The sequence below is a fragment of the Dermacentor andersoni genome, chromosome 1 (genome assembly GCF_023375885.2).
Source record: "Dermacentor andersoni chromosome 1, qqDerAnde1_hic_scaffold, whole genome shotgun sequence".
NCBI lineage: Eukaryota > Metazoa > Arthropoda > Arachnida > Ixodida > Ixodidae > Dermacentor > Dermacentor andersoni.
In genome coordinates, this window is record NC_092814.1 from 321,947,122 (window position 1) to 321,968,150 (window position 21,029).

The window sequence follows — 21,029 nt, forward strand, 5'->3', positions numbered from 1 at the left end:
CTATTGCGATCCCGATGCAAGACCAGCCCGTGTTTTCTTTCGAGAACAAATAACACGTTTTCTTGATGTGCTTGCTACACATGAGTGCCCACCGCCTTGGATGGCCAGGATAGAACCCCTGGCTAATCTCAAAAAATTTTAAACAACGCCAGCTCACATATAACAGGCGGCTTTTACTTATTAATTTTTGTTAACGGATGAGAAGTTCATCTGTCTGTGTATATATGTTCCTTATGTTGTCCTTCCGATGTACTGCTGATTACTGGCAATAAAGAAAAAAAAAAGCAGCCGTGGCCGAGCGGTTAAGGCGATAGACTAGAAATCTATTGGGGTCTCCCCGCACAGGTTCGAATCCTGTCGACTGCGTGCATACCTTTTTTTGCAAGCCTGCGTGGCTTAATGCGCACTTTTGCAGAGGAGGCAACTGTAGAATAATTGGTTACCCCACTTTCCACGTCTCTTCGCGTGAAATTGAAGCGCGGGCACATGCTCGACCTCAACAAACCTAAGAAACAGACGAGCGTCTTGCAACTGAATTTATACCGAATAATGGCCTTTTAGAGCACCTCGTTGCAAGTTGCAGTCGTGGCCGAGCGGTTAAGGCGATAGACTAGAAATCTATTGGGGTCTCCCCGCACAGGTCCGAATCCTGTGGACTGCGTGCGTACCTTTTTTTTGCAAGCCTGCGTGGCTTAATGCGCATTTTTGCAGAGGAGGCAACTGTAGAATAATTAGTTACCCCACTTTCTACGTCTCTTCGCGTGAAATTGAAGCGCGGGCACATGCTCGACCTCAACAAACCTAAGAAACAGACGAGAGTCTTGCAACTGAATTTATGCCGAATAATGGCCTTTTAGAGCACCCCGTTGCAAGTTGCAGTCGTGGCCGAGCGGTTAAGGCGATAGACTAGAAATCTATTGGGGTCTCCCCGCACAGGTCCGAATCCTGTCGACTGCGTGCATACCTTTTTTGCAAGCCTGCGTAGATTCATGAGCATTTTTGCAGAGGAAGCCACTGTAGAATAATTAGTTTCGACGTCTCTTCGCGTAAAATTGAAGGTCGGGCGCACGCCCGACCTCAACAAACCTAAGAAACAGACGAGAGTCTTGCAACTGAATTTATACCGAATAATGACCATTTAGAGCACCTTGTTACAAGTTGTAGTCGTGGCCGAGCATGCTACTTCCGGCCACCGAGCGTGACGGACGGCGAATCATGAGCTCCAGCGGAGCGGCGATTGCGGCCTTCGGAGGCCGCGGAAACAGGCCTGAAGAAGTTCAAGATAACGAGTACCAGATTATTTTGCCAACTCTGCCCACCGGACGTGTTGTTTTGAACACGGTTTTTTTGCACGGAGACCCACGAGTGCGACCGTTTAGAGTCGAAGATTTCCGAGACGCGCTGACCAAGACCGGTACGCTGCCTGACGTAGTGGCTTTGGGGGCGTACCAAATCAACCACGTCTGGGCGGTGACTTTAGGCAGCGCGGAAGCAACGAAGCGGCTTCTGGCCTTCAAGGAGCTGAACGTCAAGGGGCGCCGGTGCCTTGTTCTGGACCCAGAGGACCAACAGGTGAAGCTTCGACTCCACTGGATGCTTCATGGCGTGGCCGACGACGACATTCGGACGGCGCTTACGGCGTTTAGGAAGGTCACTGAAGTGACCCGTGAGCGCTGGCGTGTTCAAGGCGTCCACAAAAAGGGCTCAACCACGAGAACCGTGCTGCTAAAGATGAAGCCTGGTATGAAGATCGAGGACCTGCCGCATCAGATAAGAGTTGCAGGAGAGCTGGCCCTCGTAGTCGTGCCCGGACGGCCGATGCAGTGCTTGCGCTGCCGCGGCACGGGCCACGTACGGCGAGAATGCAAGATACCAAGGTGTTCGAAATGTAGACGCTTCGGCCACGGTGAGGAGGAGTGCGTACGGACGTACGCAGTTGCTACAGGAACTGCGATGGCAGTAGATTCGGCGGACCACATCATGGACGTTGACGAAGCGGAAGCAGTGCCAAAAGGAGCCTGGCAATGCGCGAAGCCCGCAGTGGCTGCAAAGACTTCGGTGATAAAGGAAGAAGTAAAAGAAACGATAACCAAAGAAAGCAAAGAAACGGCAACGATACGCTACGAAGGAAAAGAAGACGGGGGGGCGACTGGTGCCGAGGGAGCACCAGAGCCGGACGTGTCTGAACCAGGGAACAGCCAGGAGCCCCTCGACAAGAGCGGCGGCCGAGCGTTGAGTGTCACCGGCACAGCGAAACGCACGCACACCGAACGCGGCAACGAAAAGGACCAGGCGGCGGCCTCTAGCAGCGAGGAGCCACCGACAAAAACGACACAAGGGAGACGACCACTCTTCAAAACAAAGCCAAATGTGAGGACGGAAACGAGAGTCGCCGAAAAGCCGGCCTTGCAGCTAGGCCTACCTGGCCAAAAAGTTGACCCCGGCACCAACAAAAGCGTCTAGCGACGTGCTGGACGCGAAAGGTAAGCACCATGCTCTCGGCCTCTTATCACCGCAGCAAAATGGCTTCCGTTCTCACGCTTAACGTTGCCAGTCTAAATGTACGAGGCTTAGCCACAAAGAAAAAGCAGAGTCATGTGCTGCGCCTTCTAACTGACCAAGATATCGATATGCTTGGTCTACAAGAAACAAAGGTCGAAGGGGAAGAAGAGACTGAGAGCATGGTGCAGCGTTTCACGTCTAGGTTTTACGCCATTGTCAGTCACGCAGTTGGTACTTCTGCCGGGTGTGTCATGTTTGTCAAAAAACTGCCTGGTCTAGTTATTCAGTCGCATGTTTCACTTCCTTCAGGACGAGGGCTTGTCTGCGATTTCGTTTTTTGTGCTACTGAATGGCGCGCTGTATGTATATATGCACCCACCGCAGTTCACGAGAGGACTGTCTTTTTTGAATTTATTAAGCAACACCTGAACACAGAAAGGTAGCTCATTCTGTTGGGTGACTCCAATTGTGTTCTGAGCGCCGATGACAAAACTAGTACGCGTACTTTCAGGGATAGTAGTACTGCCGTTCTTATTCGATTAATTGATGAATTTGCTTTAGAGGACGTAGGAGAATGCCTGGTGAGCAGGTGTCCAGTTAAGTACACTCATTTCCAAGGTACCAGCCACGCCCGACTCGACAGGATTTACGTGACTGCATGTTTGGTCCCAAAGTGTCATGGCTATGACGTAGTGCCCGCGCCCCTCTCGGATCACTGCATGGTTCAATGTTTTCTTGGTGTAAAAAAGCGAAGCAGCTGTTTTCAGTGGGATCTTTGGAAGGTAAACAACAAACTGCTCAATGATCAAGAATTCGCTAAGGGAGCGGAGGAATAAATTAGTAAAGTCACTGGAGGGGGAATACATGAATTGGGCCAGGAATGGGAACTGTGCAAGCAGCAGATCAAAATAAAAGGAATTGAAAGGGCGAGCTGCATACGGTACCAAGAAAAACTAAATGAAACGCAGTTAAAGTCTATGCTAGAAAAATTATTAGCTCTGGAGTGCAAGGCACCGGGATTATACATGGAGGACGTTAGGAAAATAAAACAAAAACTAGAAATTAATGAAGAAGAACGCTATCGTGGAGCGCTTGTGCGCGCGAGAGCTGAACATCTAGCCGTGGCGGAGACGCCCACAAAACGGGCGCTAGGGATGGAAAAAGCACACGCAAGAAGGAACCATGTCACTGAGGTACACTGGGCGGGTCGCACCGCAACACATAATAGAGAAATCGGGCAAGCTTTCTTTGAGTATTACCAGGCATTGTTCGATTTGCGCAATGTCGACCTGGACCGGTTTAAAGAATCGTATCTGCGGGCGATGCCACGACTAGACGAGGAACAAAAAGCAAGACTGGACACGGCCATTAGCGAGCAGGAAGTAGAGCGTGCAATAGATAATTTAAGCCCTGGTAAATCGCCTGGGCCTGATGGCTTGAGTGCAGCGTTCTACAAAACTTTCAAGCAACAACTAGCTCTATTGCTGACTGCGGTATTCAATGAGGCATATGAAATAAATGTTTTACCTGTGTCGTTTGGAACGTCACACACTGTACTTATTCCGAAAACCGACAAAGCAGATAAACTTAAGCAGGTATCGTCATACAGACCTATCGCTCTGACAAACGTAGACTACAAAATCTACATGAAGGTTCTTGCTAGCAGATTACAGAGTGTTATAGGCGAAATAGTTGGCCCCCATCAAACGTGTGGGATCAAAGGCCGTTCCATCGTTTACAACATTCACAAGGCGAGGTGTGTACTGGAATGCTGTGACGCCACATATGAACGTGTCGCACTACTACAATTAGATTTGGAAGAGGCATTTGATTGTGTGCCACATTGTATATTGTTTTGAATCCTGGACTACATCAATATATGTTCGGTCATCCGGGAGGGAGTGAGCTTGGCGTACCGTAACTGCACCACGAGGCTACTTGTAAATAAGTTGCTGGGGGCCCCCATAAACGTACGACGGTCGGTGCGCCAAGGTTGCCCCCTAAGCCCTCTATTGTTTGATATATATATTGAGGCACTGTGTCTGAACATAATACAAAGCGATGAAATTCATGGATTTAGACTACAAGCAACCGAAGTGAAATTGCTTGCGTATGCAGACGATGTTGCAGTTCTTTGCAGGGACAACGAAAGTGTTAGTAAAACAGTTGAAAGGGTGCAGTGCTTCAGTGAGCTAACCGGAAGTCGGGTGAATTGGGATAAGTGCCTGGGATTTTGGCACGGAGGATGGCCTTCAACCCCAGACACTTTTGCCAACGTGGCTTGGGTAACAACGCCTCCGAAGTACTTGGGGGTGCCGCTGCAATTTTATAGAGACACTGATCCGTACTGGCGAGGGCAGCTGCAAGAGACGCGTGAAAAAGTGGACAAATGGATAAGCGCTCATCTATCTGTCTTCGCAAGAGCTACGGTGTATAATCTTTTTTTTTATTAGTAAGTTGTGGTATGCAATGCAAGTGCTACATTGTTCCCGAGTAAGCGTGCAGAAGCTGCACCGTGTATTTGCTGTCTTTGTTTGGGCGTCCACATGGGAGAGGTGCAGCCGCACGAACTTGTTTCGGCAGGTGAAGGCCGGTGGTTTAGGACTGGGACATTTGTTTGTGCGACAGATTGTAAACAGGTTTCTATTTTTCCGTGATATGAGAGGCCCATTCCTGCGCACCGTGTGTCAACAAAGACTCGGGGAAGTTTTGCCTGAGTATGTTGTTACAACGCAATGTATTTCAAGAAGTGTTTGTGGTTTCTTTAGAGAAATCGTTCAAAGTGTCAAATTTCTAAGTGTACGTTTTTCGATGCAGTATTTGAGTAGCGTTAAAAGGAAAACATTGTACAGGAATGTTTGTGACGCGCTGTTTCCAGTGCCCTTGTACAGGACCATACACTCTGGAGGCCCAGGTGGCAATGTTTTAAAGAGAGTTAAAAAAATGCAGGTGTCGCCGGGAGCCAAATCTTTTTTTGTCAAGTTACACACTGGAACTTTAACTGTTAAGTCCTTTCTAGAGGAAAGGGGTTTATTTCTACCGTGGGGTTCCCACTGCCTTATATGCAAGCAGCTTGAGACAATCGACCACGTTTTTCTTCATTGCTGGCAAGGGGTATTTTTCTGGGACGTGCTCCAAAGAACCATTAAAAAAGAATTACCGCTAGACTCTCACGGGATCCGGTACCTGCCAACCGATAATGAGGATGGCGTCCCCTTTGACAAGATCATGCTGATGGGCCTCCACAGTATATGGCGCTCCCGAATGGCTGGCTATTTTTGTGATCCGGACGCGCGACCAACACGTATGTATTTTCGCGAAGGCGTACACAGATTCTTGGAGACTTTGAAAGCGCAAACAGATGTTCCTGAGTGGCTGTCAAGGCTGGAGCCTTTGGTAGAGCTCCGGGAATTTTAAAGATGACAACACCAGGCCTCCGTGGCAGTTAGGCCACTTGTGCCTTCTGGCGCACTATATATTTTGTGTACTTTTGTCGTATACTGTGTCGAAGACTGGCAATAAAGAAAAAAAAAAAGTAGTCGTGGCCGAGCGGTTAAGCCGATAGACTAGAAATCTATTGGGGTCTCCCCACACAGGTTCGAATCCTGTCGACTGCGTGAATACCTTTTTTGCAAGCCTGTGTGGCTTAATGCGCATTTTTGCAGAGGAGGCAACTGTAGAATTATTAGTTACCCCACTTTCCATGTCTCTTCGCGTAAAATTGAAGGGCGGGCGCATGCCCGACATCAAAAAACCGAAGAAACAGACGAGCGTCTTGCAACGGAATTGATACCGAATAATAGCCTTTTAGAGCACCTTGTTACAAGTTGCAGTCGTGGCCGAGCGGTTAAGGCGATAGACTAGAAATCTATTGGGGTCTCCCCGCACAGGTTCGAATCCTGTCGACTGCGTGCATACCTTTTTTGCAAGCCTGTGTAGCTTCATGCGCATTTTTGCAGAGGAAGCAACTGTAGAATAATTAATTACCCCACTTTCCACGTCTCTTCGCGTAAAATTGAAGGGCGGGCGCACGCCCGACCTCAACAAACCTAAGAAACAGACGAGCGTCTTGTAACTGAATTTATACCGAATAATGGCCTCTAAGAGCACCTTGCTACAAGTTGCAGTCGTGGCCGAGCGGTTAAGGCGATAGACTAGAAATCTATTGGGGTCTCCCCGCACAGGTTCGAATCCTGTCGACTGCGTGCATAACTTTTTTGCAAGCCTGTGTAGATTCATGCGCATTTTTGCAGAGGAAGCCACTGTAGAATAAATAGTTTCCACGCTTTCCACGTCTCTTCGCGTAAAATTGAAGGGCGGGCGCACGCCCGACCTCAACAAACCTAAGAAACAGACGAGCGTCTTGCAACTGAATTTATAGCGAATAATGGCCTTTTAGAGCACCTTGTTACAAGTTGCAGTCGTGGCCGAGCATTCTGCTTCCGGCAGCCGAGCTGATCGGATCGTTGAATCATGGCGACAGCGGTCACTTTGGGGGCAGCGACAGCGGTCACTTTGGGCCGCGGAAACAGGTTCAGCAACGACGATGAAAGGGACTACCAGTTTATTTTGCCCCAACTGCCAAAAGGACGAATTGTTCTCAACACCGTCTTTTTACACGGTGATGTAAGAGCGAGGCCGTACAAGGTCGAGGATTTTCGGGATGCGCTTACGCCCACAAGCCTGCTGCCGGAAGTTGTGTGCCTCGGGGCCTACCAGGTCAATCACGTCTGGGCCGTGACCCTCAGTGACGCAGCTGCAACAAAACGCCTGCTGGCCCTGAAAGAGCTTCAGGTGAAAGGGCGTCGATGTGTCATCGTCGACCCGCAGGACCAGCAGGTGAAACTCCGGCTTCACTGGCTGCTGTACGGCGTATCCGACGAGGACGTCCGGGCGGCATTCACAATCTTTGGCAAGGTAGAAGAGGTGAGCAGGGAGCGTTGGCGCGTCCAAGGCATGGGAGACAAGACCTCGACCACCCGGACCGTGCTACTGAAGCTCAGAAGCGGCATTAAAGTGGAAGACCTGCCTCACCAGGTCCGCGTCGGCGGAGAGCTGGCATTGGTGGTCATACCTGGGCGGCCCATGCAGTGCCTGCGCTGCCAAGGGACAGGACACGTACGCCGTGATTGCAAAGTCCCCCGCTTTTCGAGATGCACACGGTTCGGCCACGTCGACGCTGACTGCGTTAAATCTTACGCGGCCGTGACAGGACCAGCAGCGAGTGATGTTGCTGCAGAGCACGTCATGGACGCAGTCGAGACAGAAGAAGCTGCTAAGGGAGCCGGTGTGCAAGTGCCTTCATTGACGACAAATGCCACGACGGTACCGGAGGTCGCTCAAGCCAAGGTAGTCGAGGGTGCTGAGCAGGTGACTGGGCCTGCACGTGTCGAGAGGGACGAAGACCCTGTGAAGGCAGGTGCTAATGAAGGCGAACGCGAGGAGAATGAGTCAGCGATGCAACAGAGCGACGATGCAAACGACGGGGACCGGGCGGCTAGTCTCGGTGCCACCTCCAAGCGCCCCCGTGACGAGGGCGGAGACAAGGACAGCGCGGCATCCAGCACAAGTGACGGGCCACCAGCGAAGACGCCTCTTGGGAGGCGGTCGGTCTTCAAGCCGAAGCCAAATGTTCCGCCCGAGAGAAAGCCTGGTGACAAAGCACAGCAAAAGAATAACTCCGGGAAGACGGGTGGTCCCGGAGGCGGCTAGCCGAGGGCTGGTCGTGAAAGGTAAGCGCCATGCTCCGGGTCTATCTCATACTTTAGTTCATAATGGCTCCTAATCCGTCGCTTACTATTGCCACACTAAACGTGAGAGGGTTGGCGGCCAAGCGTAGGCAAAGCCAAGTCCTACGGTTGGCCGCTGACCAAGACCTAGACGTTCTAGCTGTCCAGGAGACAAAGGTTGACCGAGAGGAGGAGACCGGGAGCATGGTGCGGCGTTTCATGACTAGATATTATGCGGTCGTGAGCCATGCGGTAGGGACGTCTGCCGGTTGTGTCCTGTTTGTTCAGAAGCTGCCTGGCCTTGTTGTGAAAAATGTATTTTCATGTCAAACCGGAAGGATCGTTTTTTGTGATTTTGTTTTTCGTGAATTGGAATTCAGAGTCATGTGCATATATGCACCGAATGCTGTGGAAGAACGCGCTTCATTTTTTGCGAACCTTTTTCAGTATATTAGCACTGATAAGTGCATGGTTTTGTTGGGGGATTTCAATTGTGTTTTGAGGGCTCGGGATAGAGTCAATAATGCTGGTATTCGCGATAAAAGCAGTAGTGTGTTGACTAAGCTAATTAATGATAATGAACTGGACGATGTCTGTGAGTGCCTGGAGGGGGAGCGGGAAGTCATGTACACACGATTCCAAGGTAGTAGTCATGCGCGGTTAGACCGCATATACGTATCGCAAGACATAATTCCAAAGTGCCATAGTTATTCGGTGGCACCAGTATCGTTTTCAGATCACTGCATAGTGAAATGTCATATAGGCACGGAGAGGAAGAAACAAGATTTCAATTGGGAACTACGGAAAATGAATGCCTTACTACTAAAAGACGAGCCATTTGTAGAGGCAGTACGTGAGGCCGTCAGGAAAGTAAGCGAAGAAAACAGTGAAACAATAGCAGAGAAATGGGAATACTTCAAACAAAACGTAAAAATGAAAGCTTTAGAAAGATCGAGCTGTTTACGATTTGAGAAGGAAATGAAAGAAAGGGGCATACGAAAGGCATTTAAGCAGCTGATAGCGCTGGAGTGCGAAGAGCCTGGGACGTATAAGCAAGATGTAGGAGCCATTAAAGAAAATATCGAGCAGCTTGACAAGGAACGGTATCAAGGTGCGATTGTGCGAGCAAGAGCAAATGCATTAGTAGCTGGAGAGCCGCCCACTAAACGGGCGGTGGGACTCGAAAAAGCGCAAGCTCGACGGAATCATGTCGACAGAATTTTATGGAACGGCACAGTTGCCGACGATAGTAAGAGCATAGGCCGAGCGTTTCTAGAGTATTATCAGTCACTCTTTGCGTTTCAAGAAGTGAATATAGACGAGTTCAGAAGGGCCTTTCTATCTCGGATGCCGCGAGTGAGTGACGATACAAAACAACGATTGGAATGGAAAATAACAGAACGTGAAGTTGAAAAAGCAATTGATGATTTAAACCAAGGCAAATCACCTGGACCGGACGGTCTGGGCGCGTGTTTATATAAAGCTTTTAAGAAAGAACTGTCGCCGTTACTAACAGAGCTGTTTAATGATGCGTATGATAACAAAACTTTGCCGCCTTCTTTTGGAAAAGCTCATACCATACTCATCCCTAAGAGTGACAAAGTGGAGAAACTTAGGCTAGTAACATCTTACAGGCCAATATCTTTAACCAATGTTGATTATAAGGTTTTTATGAAAGTTTTGGCTGCCAGACTTCAAAGCGTCATAAATGACATAGTGGCAGATCACCAAACGTGTGGTATCAAGGGAAGGTCCATTTTTTCGAATATTCACACGATGCGGTGCGTGCTGGAGTGCTGTGACGCCACCTCGGGTGGAGTCGCGGTGCTCCAGCTGGACCTCGAGAAAGCGTTTGATTGTGTCTCTCATGATATTTTGTTTGCCATTTTGCATTACGTTAATGTTGGTTCCATCATCACTGAGGGAGTGGCGTTGGCGTACCAGAACTGCACAACACGCTTAATTGTGAATAAATCATTGGGGGCCCCCATTAACGTCATGCGTTCTGTGCGTCAGGGCTGCCTTCTCAGTCCTCTTTTGTTTGACATTTACATAGAAACTATGTGTTTGGCAATAACTGAGATTGAGCAAATACGCGGGTATAGCTTGGCAGCCACACAAATCAAGCTCTTGGCATGTGCAGATGACATCGCGGTGTGTTGTACAAGCGAAGAAAGTGTGACGGAAACAATAAGGGTAGTGAAAATTTTTGTGATGTGACGGGCAGTAGAGTGAACTGGGGAAAGTCCCTCGGTTTGTGGCACGGAGAGTGGTCTTCGGCCCCGGACCATTTTGCAAATGTGAGCTGGATAAAAACCCCGACCAAGTACTTAGGTGTCCCCATGGGCAGTTACAAAAATAGCGACGAATACTGGACGAACCAAGCAAAAGAAACAAGAGAAAAAGCAGACAGGTGGAAAGGCATCAACTTGTCGATTTTCGCAAAAGCAACTGTGTGTAACATGTTTTTTATTACGAAGTTGTGGTACGTCATGCAAACGTTGTACTGTTCAAGGGTAAACGTGCAAAGGTTACACAGAGTGTTCGCGGTTTTTATCTGGGGCTCTACCTGGGAAAGGAGTAGCCGAACCAATCTGTTCCGGCACGTGAAGAAAGGGGGGCTGGGCTTGGCGCATCTTTTTGTACGCCAGCTTGTGAACAGGTTTTTGTTTTTTCGGGATGTGCGTGATCCGTTTCTGCGCACTGTATGCCAACTCAGGTTGAGAGGTGCTTTGCCGGCACTTATTGTTAGTACAGATAGTATGCCCGGAACGCTTCGTGGCTATCTTAAAGAAGTTGCAGATAGTGTGCACTTTCTTTCTGTGCGTTTTTCTTTTGAGTATTTATGTAACGTTAAAAGGAAAACATTGTAGAAAGATATTTGCGATATTGTATTTCCAGTGCCATTGTACAGAGCGCTATACAGTGGAAGATCAGGACTGGATGTCCTTAAGCGAGTGAAAAATATGGAGGTGCCTACTGGGGTAAAGACATTCTTTTTTAAATTACACACAGGAACACTCTCAGTGAAGACATTCATGGAAGAACGTGGCTTTCTTGTACCCTGGGACTCGCACTGCTTGATTTGCAAGCAACCAGAAACAATAGACCATGTCTTTTTGCATTGCTGGGCCGGAGTGTTCTTCTGGGATGTCCTACAAAGAACAATGAAGAAGGAGTTACCGTTAAATCCGCATGGCATCAGGTACTTAGCGGTAACGAATGACGACGGGGTTCCCTTCGACCTAATAATGCTCAAGGGCCTTCATAGTTTATGGCGTGAAAGGATGTCTGGGTACTACTGCGACCCGGACGCTAGGCCTGCGCGTACGTATTTCCGCGAAAGCATGTCTCGTTTCATTGAAATAAAGAAAATACAAGAATGTGTACCCGAATGGCTGTCGAGGATAGAACCTCTGACAGCACTGAAAGAATTTTAATTACACAACGCCAGTCCTTATAGGACTGATGGCATGTATGTTCTTTCAAGATATTTTGTATTTGTTAATTGTGCATTGTAATTTTGTTCTGTATTATGTGCTCTGTAGAATGTCGAAGACAGGCAATAAAAAAAAAAATGAAGAAGCAGTCGTGGCCGAGCGGTTAAGGCGATAGACTAGAAATCTATTGGGGTCTCCCCGCACAGGATCGAATCCTGTCGACTGCGTGCATACCTTTTTTGCAAGCCTGCGTAGATTCATGCGCATTCTTGCAGAGGAAGCCACTGTAGAATAATTAGTTTCCGCGTCTCTTCACGTGAAATTGAAGGCTGGGCACACGCCCGACCTCAACAAGCCTAAGAAACAGACGAGAGTCTTGCAACTGAATTTATACCGAATAATGGCCTTTTAGAGCACCTTGTTACAAGTTGCAGTCGTGGCCGAGCGGTTAAGGCGATAGACTAGAAATCTATTGGGGTCTCCCCGCACAGGTTCGAATTCTGTCGACTGCGTGCATACCTTTTTTGCAAGCCTCTGTAGCTTCATGCGCATTTTTGCAGAGGAACCAACTGCAGAATAATTATTTACCCCACTTCCCACGTCTCTTCGCGTGAAATTGAAGGGCGGGCGCACGCCCGACCTCACGAAACCTAAGAAACAGACGAGCGTCTTGCAACTGAATTTATACCGAATAATGGCCTTTTAGAGCACCTTGTTACAAGTTGCAGTCGTGGCCAAGCCTTTTCTGGCCGCGGAAACAGGACGATGGAACAGGAGGGTACCTACCAAGTTGTTCTGCCAGGTCTGCCAACAGGTCGTTATGTTTTAAATACAGTTTTTTTGCACGCTGATATTACGGCGCGACCGTACCGGATTGAAGATTTCCGTGACGCATTGGCACAGCATTCACTTCTTCCGCATGTTATCGCCCTGTGGGCGTATCGCATGAGCCATGTCTGGGCTATCACTTTCAAGGACGCGGACGCGGTGAAGAAGATCTCGAGCATCGGGGAGCTGCGTGTTAAAAAACCGGCGCTGCCTGGTGATTGAACCGGCGAACCAGGACGTTCGACTGAAGCTCCACTGGCTTCTACACAATGTGCCTGATGAGGACGTGCGTGTCGCCTTTGCGCCCTATGGAAAAGTTACCGAAGTAGGCCGGGAGCGCTGGCGTGTGCAAGGTATGACAGAGAAGGGCTCAACTACCCGGCTCGTCACCCTCAATTTGAAAGCGGGCGTGAAGTTGGATGACTTGCCGCACCAGCTGAGCGTTGGCGGTGAGTTGGCGCTTGTTGTGGTACCAGGTCGACCCCCACTGTGCCTTCGGTGTCGTGGTACGGGCCACATCCGCAAGGAATGTCGAGTCCCGCGTTGTGGAATCTGCCGACGCTACGGGCACGAAGAAGACCAGTGTGCTCGCACTTACGCGAGCATTGCAGGCCCGGGAACCAGCGAGGACTCGGCCGAGATGCTGATGGACGAGACGGATGCGGAGGAAGCAGCTCGTGCAGGAGGACAACCACAGCGCGATACTCAGCCATCGTTCACGACTCTGGTGAAGCAGAAGGCGGGGCCCTCCCGCGCAACAGATGGTAGTGTACAGGCGCAGCATAAGCCTGAACAGGACGACGTTGACAAGGTGAATGAGGCGGCGAAAGCCGCGGTCGCCGAAGAAAGCAACGTGGAGACCCCCGGCTTTGATACGATGGAGACGAACCTGGAAGCGGCGAGCATCATGGCTGGGAAACGTCCGCATGAAGAAAGCGTCGACGTGAAGCTGCAGCCAGGCGGTGGCGGCGAGGAGCCTCCGCCGAAGGCATGCGGAGTGAGACGCTCGTCTTTAAAACCGTGGCCGAACCTTCCGGCCGACACGCGGAAGGCGGGGAAACTGCCTCCATAGTAGCACAAGGTCCTGGTCCGTGTCAGCGCCGGTTGTGTTGGTCGACCGGTGTCAAGAGGTTCTGGCAGTCGTGAGGAAGGCTACGTCACCCATGAAGGTAGGCACCATGCGGATAGAGGCGTTTCTTCTTCCAAGACATGGCTTTTAATCTTATTACTCCCCTTCGAGTTGCGACCTTGAATGTCAGAAGGCTGGGAGCAAGAAGGCGACAATACCAGCTTAATCGCCTTCTTCTGGATCACGATATTGATATAATTGCTATACAAGAGTCGAAAATAGAGAGCCAAGAGCACACTGACCGCATGGTGTCTTCCTTTCAAGCAAACTTTCATGTGTGCGTTTGTCATTCTGTGGGGACGTCGGGTGGGTGCCTTGTATTCATCCGGAAGACGTTAAGAGTGAACGTAGAGTCTGTATTTGCATGCCCAAGTGGTCGCCTTTTGATTGCTGATTGCACTTTTTCGAATTAACGGTGGCGAATTGTTTGTGTATATGCTCCTAATGTAGAAAGCGAGCGCAAAATTTTTTTTGAATCCCTTGAGCCATGGTTCAAAGGCGACAAGTTTTTGCTTGTACTGGGAGACTTCAACTGTGTGTGCCGCAGTTGACAGAGTGAAGTGTAGGCCACTGAGAGACAAGAGCTTTGAAGTTTTGAATACTTTTGTGCATGAGTATGGTCTCGAGGATGTTGGCAATGCGTTTTCCAATGGGACCCACCCTGAATACACGCACTTTCAGCGGGAGAGCCATGCGAGACTAGACAGGATGTATGTATCGGTCGAACTTATGCCGCTGTGCTCAAGTTATGACGTTAAACCTGTGTCTTTCAGTGATCATTGCCTCGTGAGCATGACTTTAGGAATGAAGGGCAGGAAATCGCGCTTTAACTGGCACTTATGGAAACTGAACACAAAGCTTTTGGAGGATGAAGGGTTCATTATGCGAGTCAAGACCAAGCTAGACGAACTGCTAGACGCGCCAGCTAGTTTTGCAACTGAATGGGAGGGGTTCAAAGAGTGGGTAAAAATGAAAGCAATAGAAAAGGGCAGCGTGGCTCGTTATAAAGAGATAGAAAAAGAAATGAACGGGCAACTTGAATGGATGCTGAGCATGGAAAGTAGCGCGCCGGGAACTTTCACGAAAGAAATACGGGAAGTGAAATGCCAGCTCGAAGGAATAGACGCCGACAGGTGTAGAGCCGCCGTCATACGCGCAATGTATGAGAAATTGTAGGCTGGCGAAACGCCGACAAAACGAGCGCTATCAGATGAGAAAAGATACGCTTGCCAGAAAGAAATTAGGAGCATCCGTTATGACGGCCGGACTTCGGAAGATGCGAGAGACATTCAGAGCGCTATAGCCGAACATTTCACGGAACTTCTTAGCAATAAGCTCGAGGCCATAGAAAGCGTCCATGTAGACTTTTTGAGATTGGTGCCAACACTAGGTGATGATATAAAGGAACGTCTTGAACTGCCTATAAGTTTACAGAGATAGAAAAAGCAATAGACGACCTACCATCTGGGAAAGCCCCTGGGTCAGATGGGCTAAGTGCGGCCTTTTATAAAACCTTTAAGCTTTCTGTTGCACAGTGCATGCTCCATGTGATAACTGAGGCTTACGAATGCAAACAGGTTCCATTGTCTTTCAATACGTCCCACATCGTTCTAATTCCGAAGACTGATGATCCGGAAGAACGACTGTTGGTGGGGTCATATCGACCGATTAGTCTCACCAACGTCGACTACAAAGTATCTATGAAAGTTCTAGCAAAAAGACTGCAGTCTGTGATCACGAAATAGGGTACCACCAGACATGTGGAATTAAAGGTCGTAGCATTGCCACAAATATACATGTCACACGCAGCGTATTAGAGTGTGTCTATGCAGTTGGCGGCCAGATGGCAATGATGCAGCTCGACTTGGCAAAAGCCTTTGACCGCGTCTCTCACAAAATTCTTTTTTCCATCCTGGAACATCCCAAACTAGGCGATGTTATAGCAGAGGGCGTAAAAATGGCCTACAAGAACTGTACGACCCGCTATATAGGTAATGGCGATCTCACTGACAAACTTGCTGTACGTTCTTCAGTAAGACAAGGATGCCCGCTTTCCCCCTTGTTTTTCGCAGTGTATTTAGAGCTACTATGCCTGGCAATTATCAACTGTGACGGAATTTCAGGTTACAGACAGCAGTCATCACACGTGAAAGTACTCGCGTATGCTGACGATATAGCGGTGTTTTGCGTTGATAGACAGAGCATCTGTGAAGCCACGAGTGTGGTTGAAAAATTCTGCGCTCAGACTGGAAGTCAGATCAATTGGGGAAAAAGTTCCGGTTTTTGGCATGGCAAATGGGACGTAACACCGGGTTGTTTTCCTCGGCTTCGATGGTCCACTTCGCCAACGCGGTATCTAGGAGTGCCCCTGCATGGTTATCGGGATCCCAGCTCATACTGGAAAGAAGAAACTTCGAGAATGAAAGAGAAAGCGGTTGCGTGGCAAGGAAGACAGCTATCAATGTTTTCCCGTGCCTCTATCTGTAATGTCTTTTTGATTTCGAAGCTCTGGTATGTAATGAATGTGCTGTGTGCGACACGAATAGCTATTCAAAAAATGCAGCGTGTTTTTGCTGTTTTTATTTGGGCGTCCACCTGGGAAAGAACCAGCCGAACTAACCTGTTTGTTTCCGTTAAAGGCGGAGGCCTTGGCCTGGCGCATCTTTTCTTGCGACAAGTGGTCTCGCGATTTATGTTTTTACGTGATAAGAGTGATCCCTTTCTAAGAACTCTTATGCAAGTGCGCCTACAGAGACTGCTCCCTGGAAGGGTAGTCTCATGTGATCACATGTGTGGTGCTGTGACAGGATACTTGGGCGAGGTTGTTCTTTTCTGCAAGATGTTGGAAGTACGTTTCAGCCCCGAATACCTATGCAATGTTAATGCGAAAAAGCTGTACAAAGCGCTGGTTGACGTGATGTTGCCGGTACCCATTTATCGGACACCGCACTTTGGAGGCCCAGGGCAAGATATTTTTAAAAGTGTTAAGATCATGCCCGTTAGACCTGTGGTCAAAACCTTTTTTTTTTTTTCAAACTGCATTCCGGTACGCTGTCTGTTAAAACCTGGCTGCATGATAAGGGGCTATTCGTGGCATGGACAACAAACTGTCTGTTATGCAGGAAGCCCGAGACAGTGGAACATGTTTTCCTAGAATGCTGGGATCCAATTTTTTATTGAAATGTCCTTCAGAACACGATTAAAGAGGAACTCCCTTTAAATCCTTACGGCATCCGGTACTTGCCAGTTGAAAGTGAAGAAGTGCCCTACGATTTAATCATGCTTCTTGGCCTCCACAGTTTGTGGAAAACGCGAATGCAGGTGCGACATGCAGACATAAATACTAGTGCCACACGTGAAAACTTCATCGAAAGCATTATCTTCGAGAATGTTTCAGGGCGCAGACTGATCCACCAGAGTGGACACCACTACTTGATGAATTAGTACAATTCAAAAGCTTTTAGCACCACTCGCGTCAGCCCAAGTGAGGCGGAAGTGTTTTATCATATGTTGCTTTGTAATATGCGTCAAAAACGGCAGTAAAACAAAAAAAGTCGTGGCCGAGTGGCTAAGGCGATAGGCTAGAAATCTAATGGAGTCTCCCCGCAAAGGTTCGAATCCTGTCGACTGCGTGCGTAACTTTTCTGCAAGCCTGTGTGGCTTCATGCGCGTTTTTGCGGATCAAGCAACTGTAGAATAATTAGTTACTCCACTTTCCATGTCTCTTCGCGTAAAATTGAAGGGCGGGCACATGCCCGACCTCAACAAACCTGTGAAACAGACGGGCGTCTTACAAGTGAACTTGTACCGAATAATGGCCATTCGGAGCACCTTCTTGCAAGTTGCAGTGTTGGCCGAGTGGTTAAGGCGATAGACTAGAAGTCCATTGGGGTCTCCCCGCGCAGGTTCAAATCCTGTCGACTGCGTGCATAACTTTTCTGCAAGCCTGTGTGGCTTCATGCGCTTTATTGCAGAGCAAGCAAATGTGGAATAATTAGTCACCACACTTTCCACGCCTCTTCCCGTAAAATTGAAGGTTGGGCTCATGCCCGACCTCAACAAACCTAAGGCCCACATTCAGAAACAGAACTTAACTTGGGCGTCAGTAAGTGCGGGAAAAGCACAAGTGTAAGGAAAGTTTTAGGAGAGTTCCTAAAAAACGACTCTTATGTATCACTTTCGAAAGTAACATTCTTCGAGTCAAGTATGTCGTCTGGTGCCGAGAATACGTAAATAATACGTGTACGATCGGTTCAATCGTAAAAAAAAAAATTTTGCCGCCGAATATTGCGGATATAAATGTTGCAGCACTTGCTCGAGCATTCTTCTGACTAAAATAGAAAGAACGGTTTGGTTCTAGCGCTTTATTCAAACTCGTCTGGCCACAAATTCACATTGGTTCTCGTATCCACTACGCTTTTGTGTGCCGCCGTCCCAACATTTTTTTGGTTTTGCTGCTGAAAACGTGCGGTGTTTTTGCGCAGCGAGTGTGTGTGCGTTGCGTATTTTCAACCCGCGCGGACGATGGAAAAAAGGAAAACAAACTTTTCCGAAGAAGAACGCGCCGTGCTCCTGGCGCTCGTTTCGCGCCATCGCAGCGTGGTCAAGAACAAGAAAATGGACGCTGTATCCGTCAGTCGAAAACGGGAGTCGTGTAAAAAAATCGAGGACGAGTCCTACTGCCGCCATATTGTGACGCCGCGGACGTGGGGCCAAATTAAAAAGTGTTGGGAAAACCTAAGACAAGTGGCGCAAGTGTAACGCACAAGACATGCGGGGGCGGTTTTCTACAGGCAAGCATTGTGTCCTGTGCAGTTGCGATGTTATTGACGCAGATACTCTTACTGAACATTGCATAGCGTTCAGCGACCTAAGTCGTTGGGTTAATTCGCCAAAATAAGCCCATTTGGCGCCCGCGAACGTCTCGCAGCTTGAGGCCCGAATGTTTTTTTTTTTTTTTTGTACTGTTCGCGCTACGCACGATCAGCGTCAAATGAAACTTGAACAGCGGAGCGCGTGGCTCAAGCATAAGTGAAGATATAGTGCGCGCTGTCCAGTCATCACCATTGCAGGCGCGCACACCCGGTTTGGCCGCACTGCACTCGTCCGGGAAGGGAGTCAAACGGCCAAACGCGATCGGCTCCCTCACGCCGGCCGCTCCCAGCGATACCACGCTGCGCAAGTTTTCCGATCGAAAGAATGAATGTGGCGTACAAGCGGCAAACCACTCGAGCGAATGTACCTCTAATGATGACGGTGCAAAGTGCACCAGGGGCACCACTGTTAGCGTTTCATTTGACGCCGATAGCACTTGTGCTGTTGGCGAACTGTGCGAAGATACTCGCCGTAAACTGCAAAGTTTTAGCTTCGGTTTTCTTTTAGTTTTATTTTCTCCCTTTCAAACAGAACGAAAGTGAAAATATCTCACTATCGCGCAGCGCCCAAACCGGATGTGCGCGACCGCATATGGTGATGACTGTACGGCGCACACTATATATGCTGGCGCCACGCGCTCCACTGTCCAAGTTTAATTTGACGCTTATAGTACAGATATGATTCAGTGCCGAAATTACGGCATTTATTTGGCTGAGTGCTGAAATAAATTGCATGTAGTACAGAATGTAGTGTATGCCTATTCATTGTATACCTTCTTTTTTTTTGCACCCTCGTTCAACTTATGTCGTATTTTGTGTTCGTGCACAAACAACTTGCTGTTCTCTAGAAAAGAACTTATATTGGGTACTGGAATCGCATAATAGCACTTTCTAAAACGAGTGGATTTTCCTAACTACGGCTTCAATTTCCGCGCTCTTGCTGTGTTTTTCCCTCCTTCTTTATTTGGAAAATGTATGACATGATATGTCAAATGGGTACCATGTAGTAATTGCACTTAAAAACTTTCTCACATTTGGCAGCATTGATAGACAAACTACGCTTCTCAAAGAGTAGTTTGTCCCTCAGAATTTACCGCTGCTTGGCCATCGAAAAAACAATAAGCTGGAGCAGCACAAAACCAGGGATTTTCCCCTGCGGCAGAAGATGCCAGTGCTCTGGGAACAGCTAGCAGATAAGTCATGTGTGTCTCCCAATAAGCTATGGTATGATGTACCTTGACGTTTCTTAAAGGTGCATATCTTGAGCACCTGGCTGTGTTGCACACAGTCACAGTCAGCATAAAAAGCTTCAATTTATGTTTTCATATGGCTGTGTAATCTTTTCATGTGCTCTTGTGATATGTTAAACCTTGTCGTCCCACAAACTGCTTCCTTGCAATTCCAGGTGGCGGTACACCCTCACCTAGCCATGCGACCGACGAGCTGCAGCAAGTCGGAGCTATAGCGTCACATATGGCAGTTTGACTGTCAAATCCATTCGACAGCGACCGCAGAGGACATCACGCTGTGCCAGGCGAATCGCAGTCATGCCAATCCCAGTACACACCTGCTGTCGTGGCACTACTCTCGCAGACGCAGAACGAGTCTCTAGGTGAGGCAAATGGTACGGCTTCTTCATTTCTTTTTCCTTTTGCTGCCCACATTTCATGTCATTTACGCTAAACTGCTCTTTTACAACAAAGATTACCAAAATTTCTTGGATGGCACAGGGAATAATGGGTACTACATAAATCATTATTACACTTTCATGCCTTATGTAACCAGGTTTCGTGCGCTTATATATTGTCACGTAGTAGTGACGGTGAAGAAAACAGTCGTGAAAGTATGAATGACGAAACTGATTCTTTAGTGGGCGATCCTGTGCACACAAAAGCAAGTTACACTCGAAGCACAACGATAGCGGCGAACACAGTCGGCGATCGTCGAAATCTGGTCAGCGGTTCTAGCGCGTCTGCTTTTATACACGAGTCACCCAACGTTCCAGAGTAATCGCTTGTGCTGGCGTGTTACTAAACAATTCGATTCGCGCATACACGCAATAATAAATTGCCTTGCGTCGTTTACGTGGTGTCCTGGTAGGTCATGCAAGCACCAGTTGTCAGTGTGACCAACCAGGACATGAGGTAAAGCTAATCGAGAAGGAAACGAAAGGCGCTGAAACCCAGCTCGAAAAGCGACCATAGTTACGCTGTATAGTGTGTATTACATATTCTCCCACTTACATTGGCGACCTTGTGCACTATACAACCGTAGACCGTGCATAGGCACCAAGGTGTTCAGAACATTGCAGAATGTTCAGTGTAGCAATGCAGCAGCCATCTTGCTATGTGGTCACTTTCAACTCTTACTGCAGGTAGTCAAGACGCGGCTGATGAGCCCGACTACTGGTCATGGGATGATGCTGGAAGCCCACCAGCAGAACCTGAAACGAATGCTGCCCCATTACCGACGACCACAGGCAGCCGAGAGCTCGTTCATGGTACAACAAGCCAGCAAGCTGCTGTGA

The 21,029-nt window shown here is 48.6% G+C and overlaps 9 non-coding genes across 9 annotated transcripts; all 9 read left to right on the forward strand.

Moving 5' to 3' along the window:
• The first annotated feature begins 284 nt into the window (after positions 1-284).
• Positions 285-366, forward strand: TRNAS-AGA (transfer RNA serine (anticodon AGA)). Its single transcript has one exon. It is a non-coding gene; the product is annotated as a tRNA-Ser (tRNA).
• A 213-nt stretch (positions 367-579) lies between these two features.
• On the forward strand, positions 580-661 carry TRNAS-AGA (transfer RNA serine (anticodon AGA)). The gene has a single exon. It is a non-coding gene; the product is annotated as a tRNA-Ser (tRNA).
• Positions 662-875: 214 nt separating this feature from the next.
• TRNAS-AGA (transfer RNA serine (anticodon AGA)) lies at positions 876-957 on the forward strand. The gene has a single exon. It is a non-coding gene; the product is annotated as a tRNA-Ser (tRNA).
• A 5,080-nt stretch (positions 958-6,037) lies between these two features.
• TRNAS-AGA (transfer RNA serine (anticodon AGA)) lies at positions 6,038-6,119 on the forward strand. The gene has a single exon. It is a non-coding gene; the product is annotated as a tRNA-Ser (tRNA).
• Positions 6,120-6,331: 212 nt separating this feature from the next.
• TRNAS-AGA (transfer RNA serine (anticodon AGA)) lies at positions 6,332-6,413 on the forward strand. The gene has a single exon. It is a non-coding gene; the product is annotated as a tRNA-Ser (tRNA).
• Positions 6,414-6,625: 212 nt separating this feature from the next.
• On the forward strand, positions 6,626-6,707 carry TRNAS-AGA (transfer RNA serine (anticodon AGA)). The gene has a single exon. It is a non-coding gene; the product is annotated as a tRNA-Ser (tRNA).
• A 5,109-nt stretch (positions 6,708-11,816) lies between these two features.
• Positions 11,817-11,898, forward strand: TRNAS-AGA (transfer RNA serine (anticodon AGA)). Its single transcript has one exon. It is a non-coding gene; the product is annotated as a tRNA-Ser (tRNA).
• Positions 11,899-12,101: 203 nt separating this feature from the next.
• TRNAS-AGA (transfer RNA serine (anticodon AGA)) lies at positions 12,102-12,183 on the forward strand. Its single transcript has one exon. It is a non-coding gene; the product is annotated as a tRNA-Ser (tRNA).
• A 5,289-nt stretch (positions 12,184-17,472) lies between these two features.
• Positions 17,473-17,554, forward strand: TRNAS-AGA (transfer RNA serine (anticodon AGA)). The gene has a single exon. It is a non-coding gene; the product is annotated as a tRNA-Ser (tRNA).
• Positions 17,555-21,029: the final 3,475 nt, after the last annotated feature.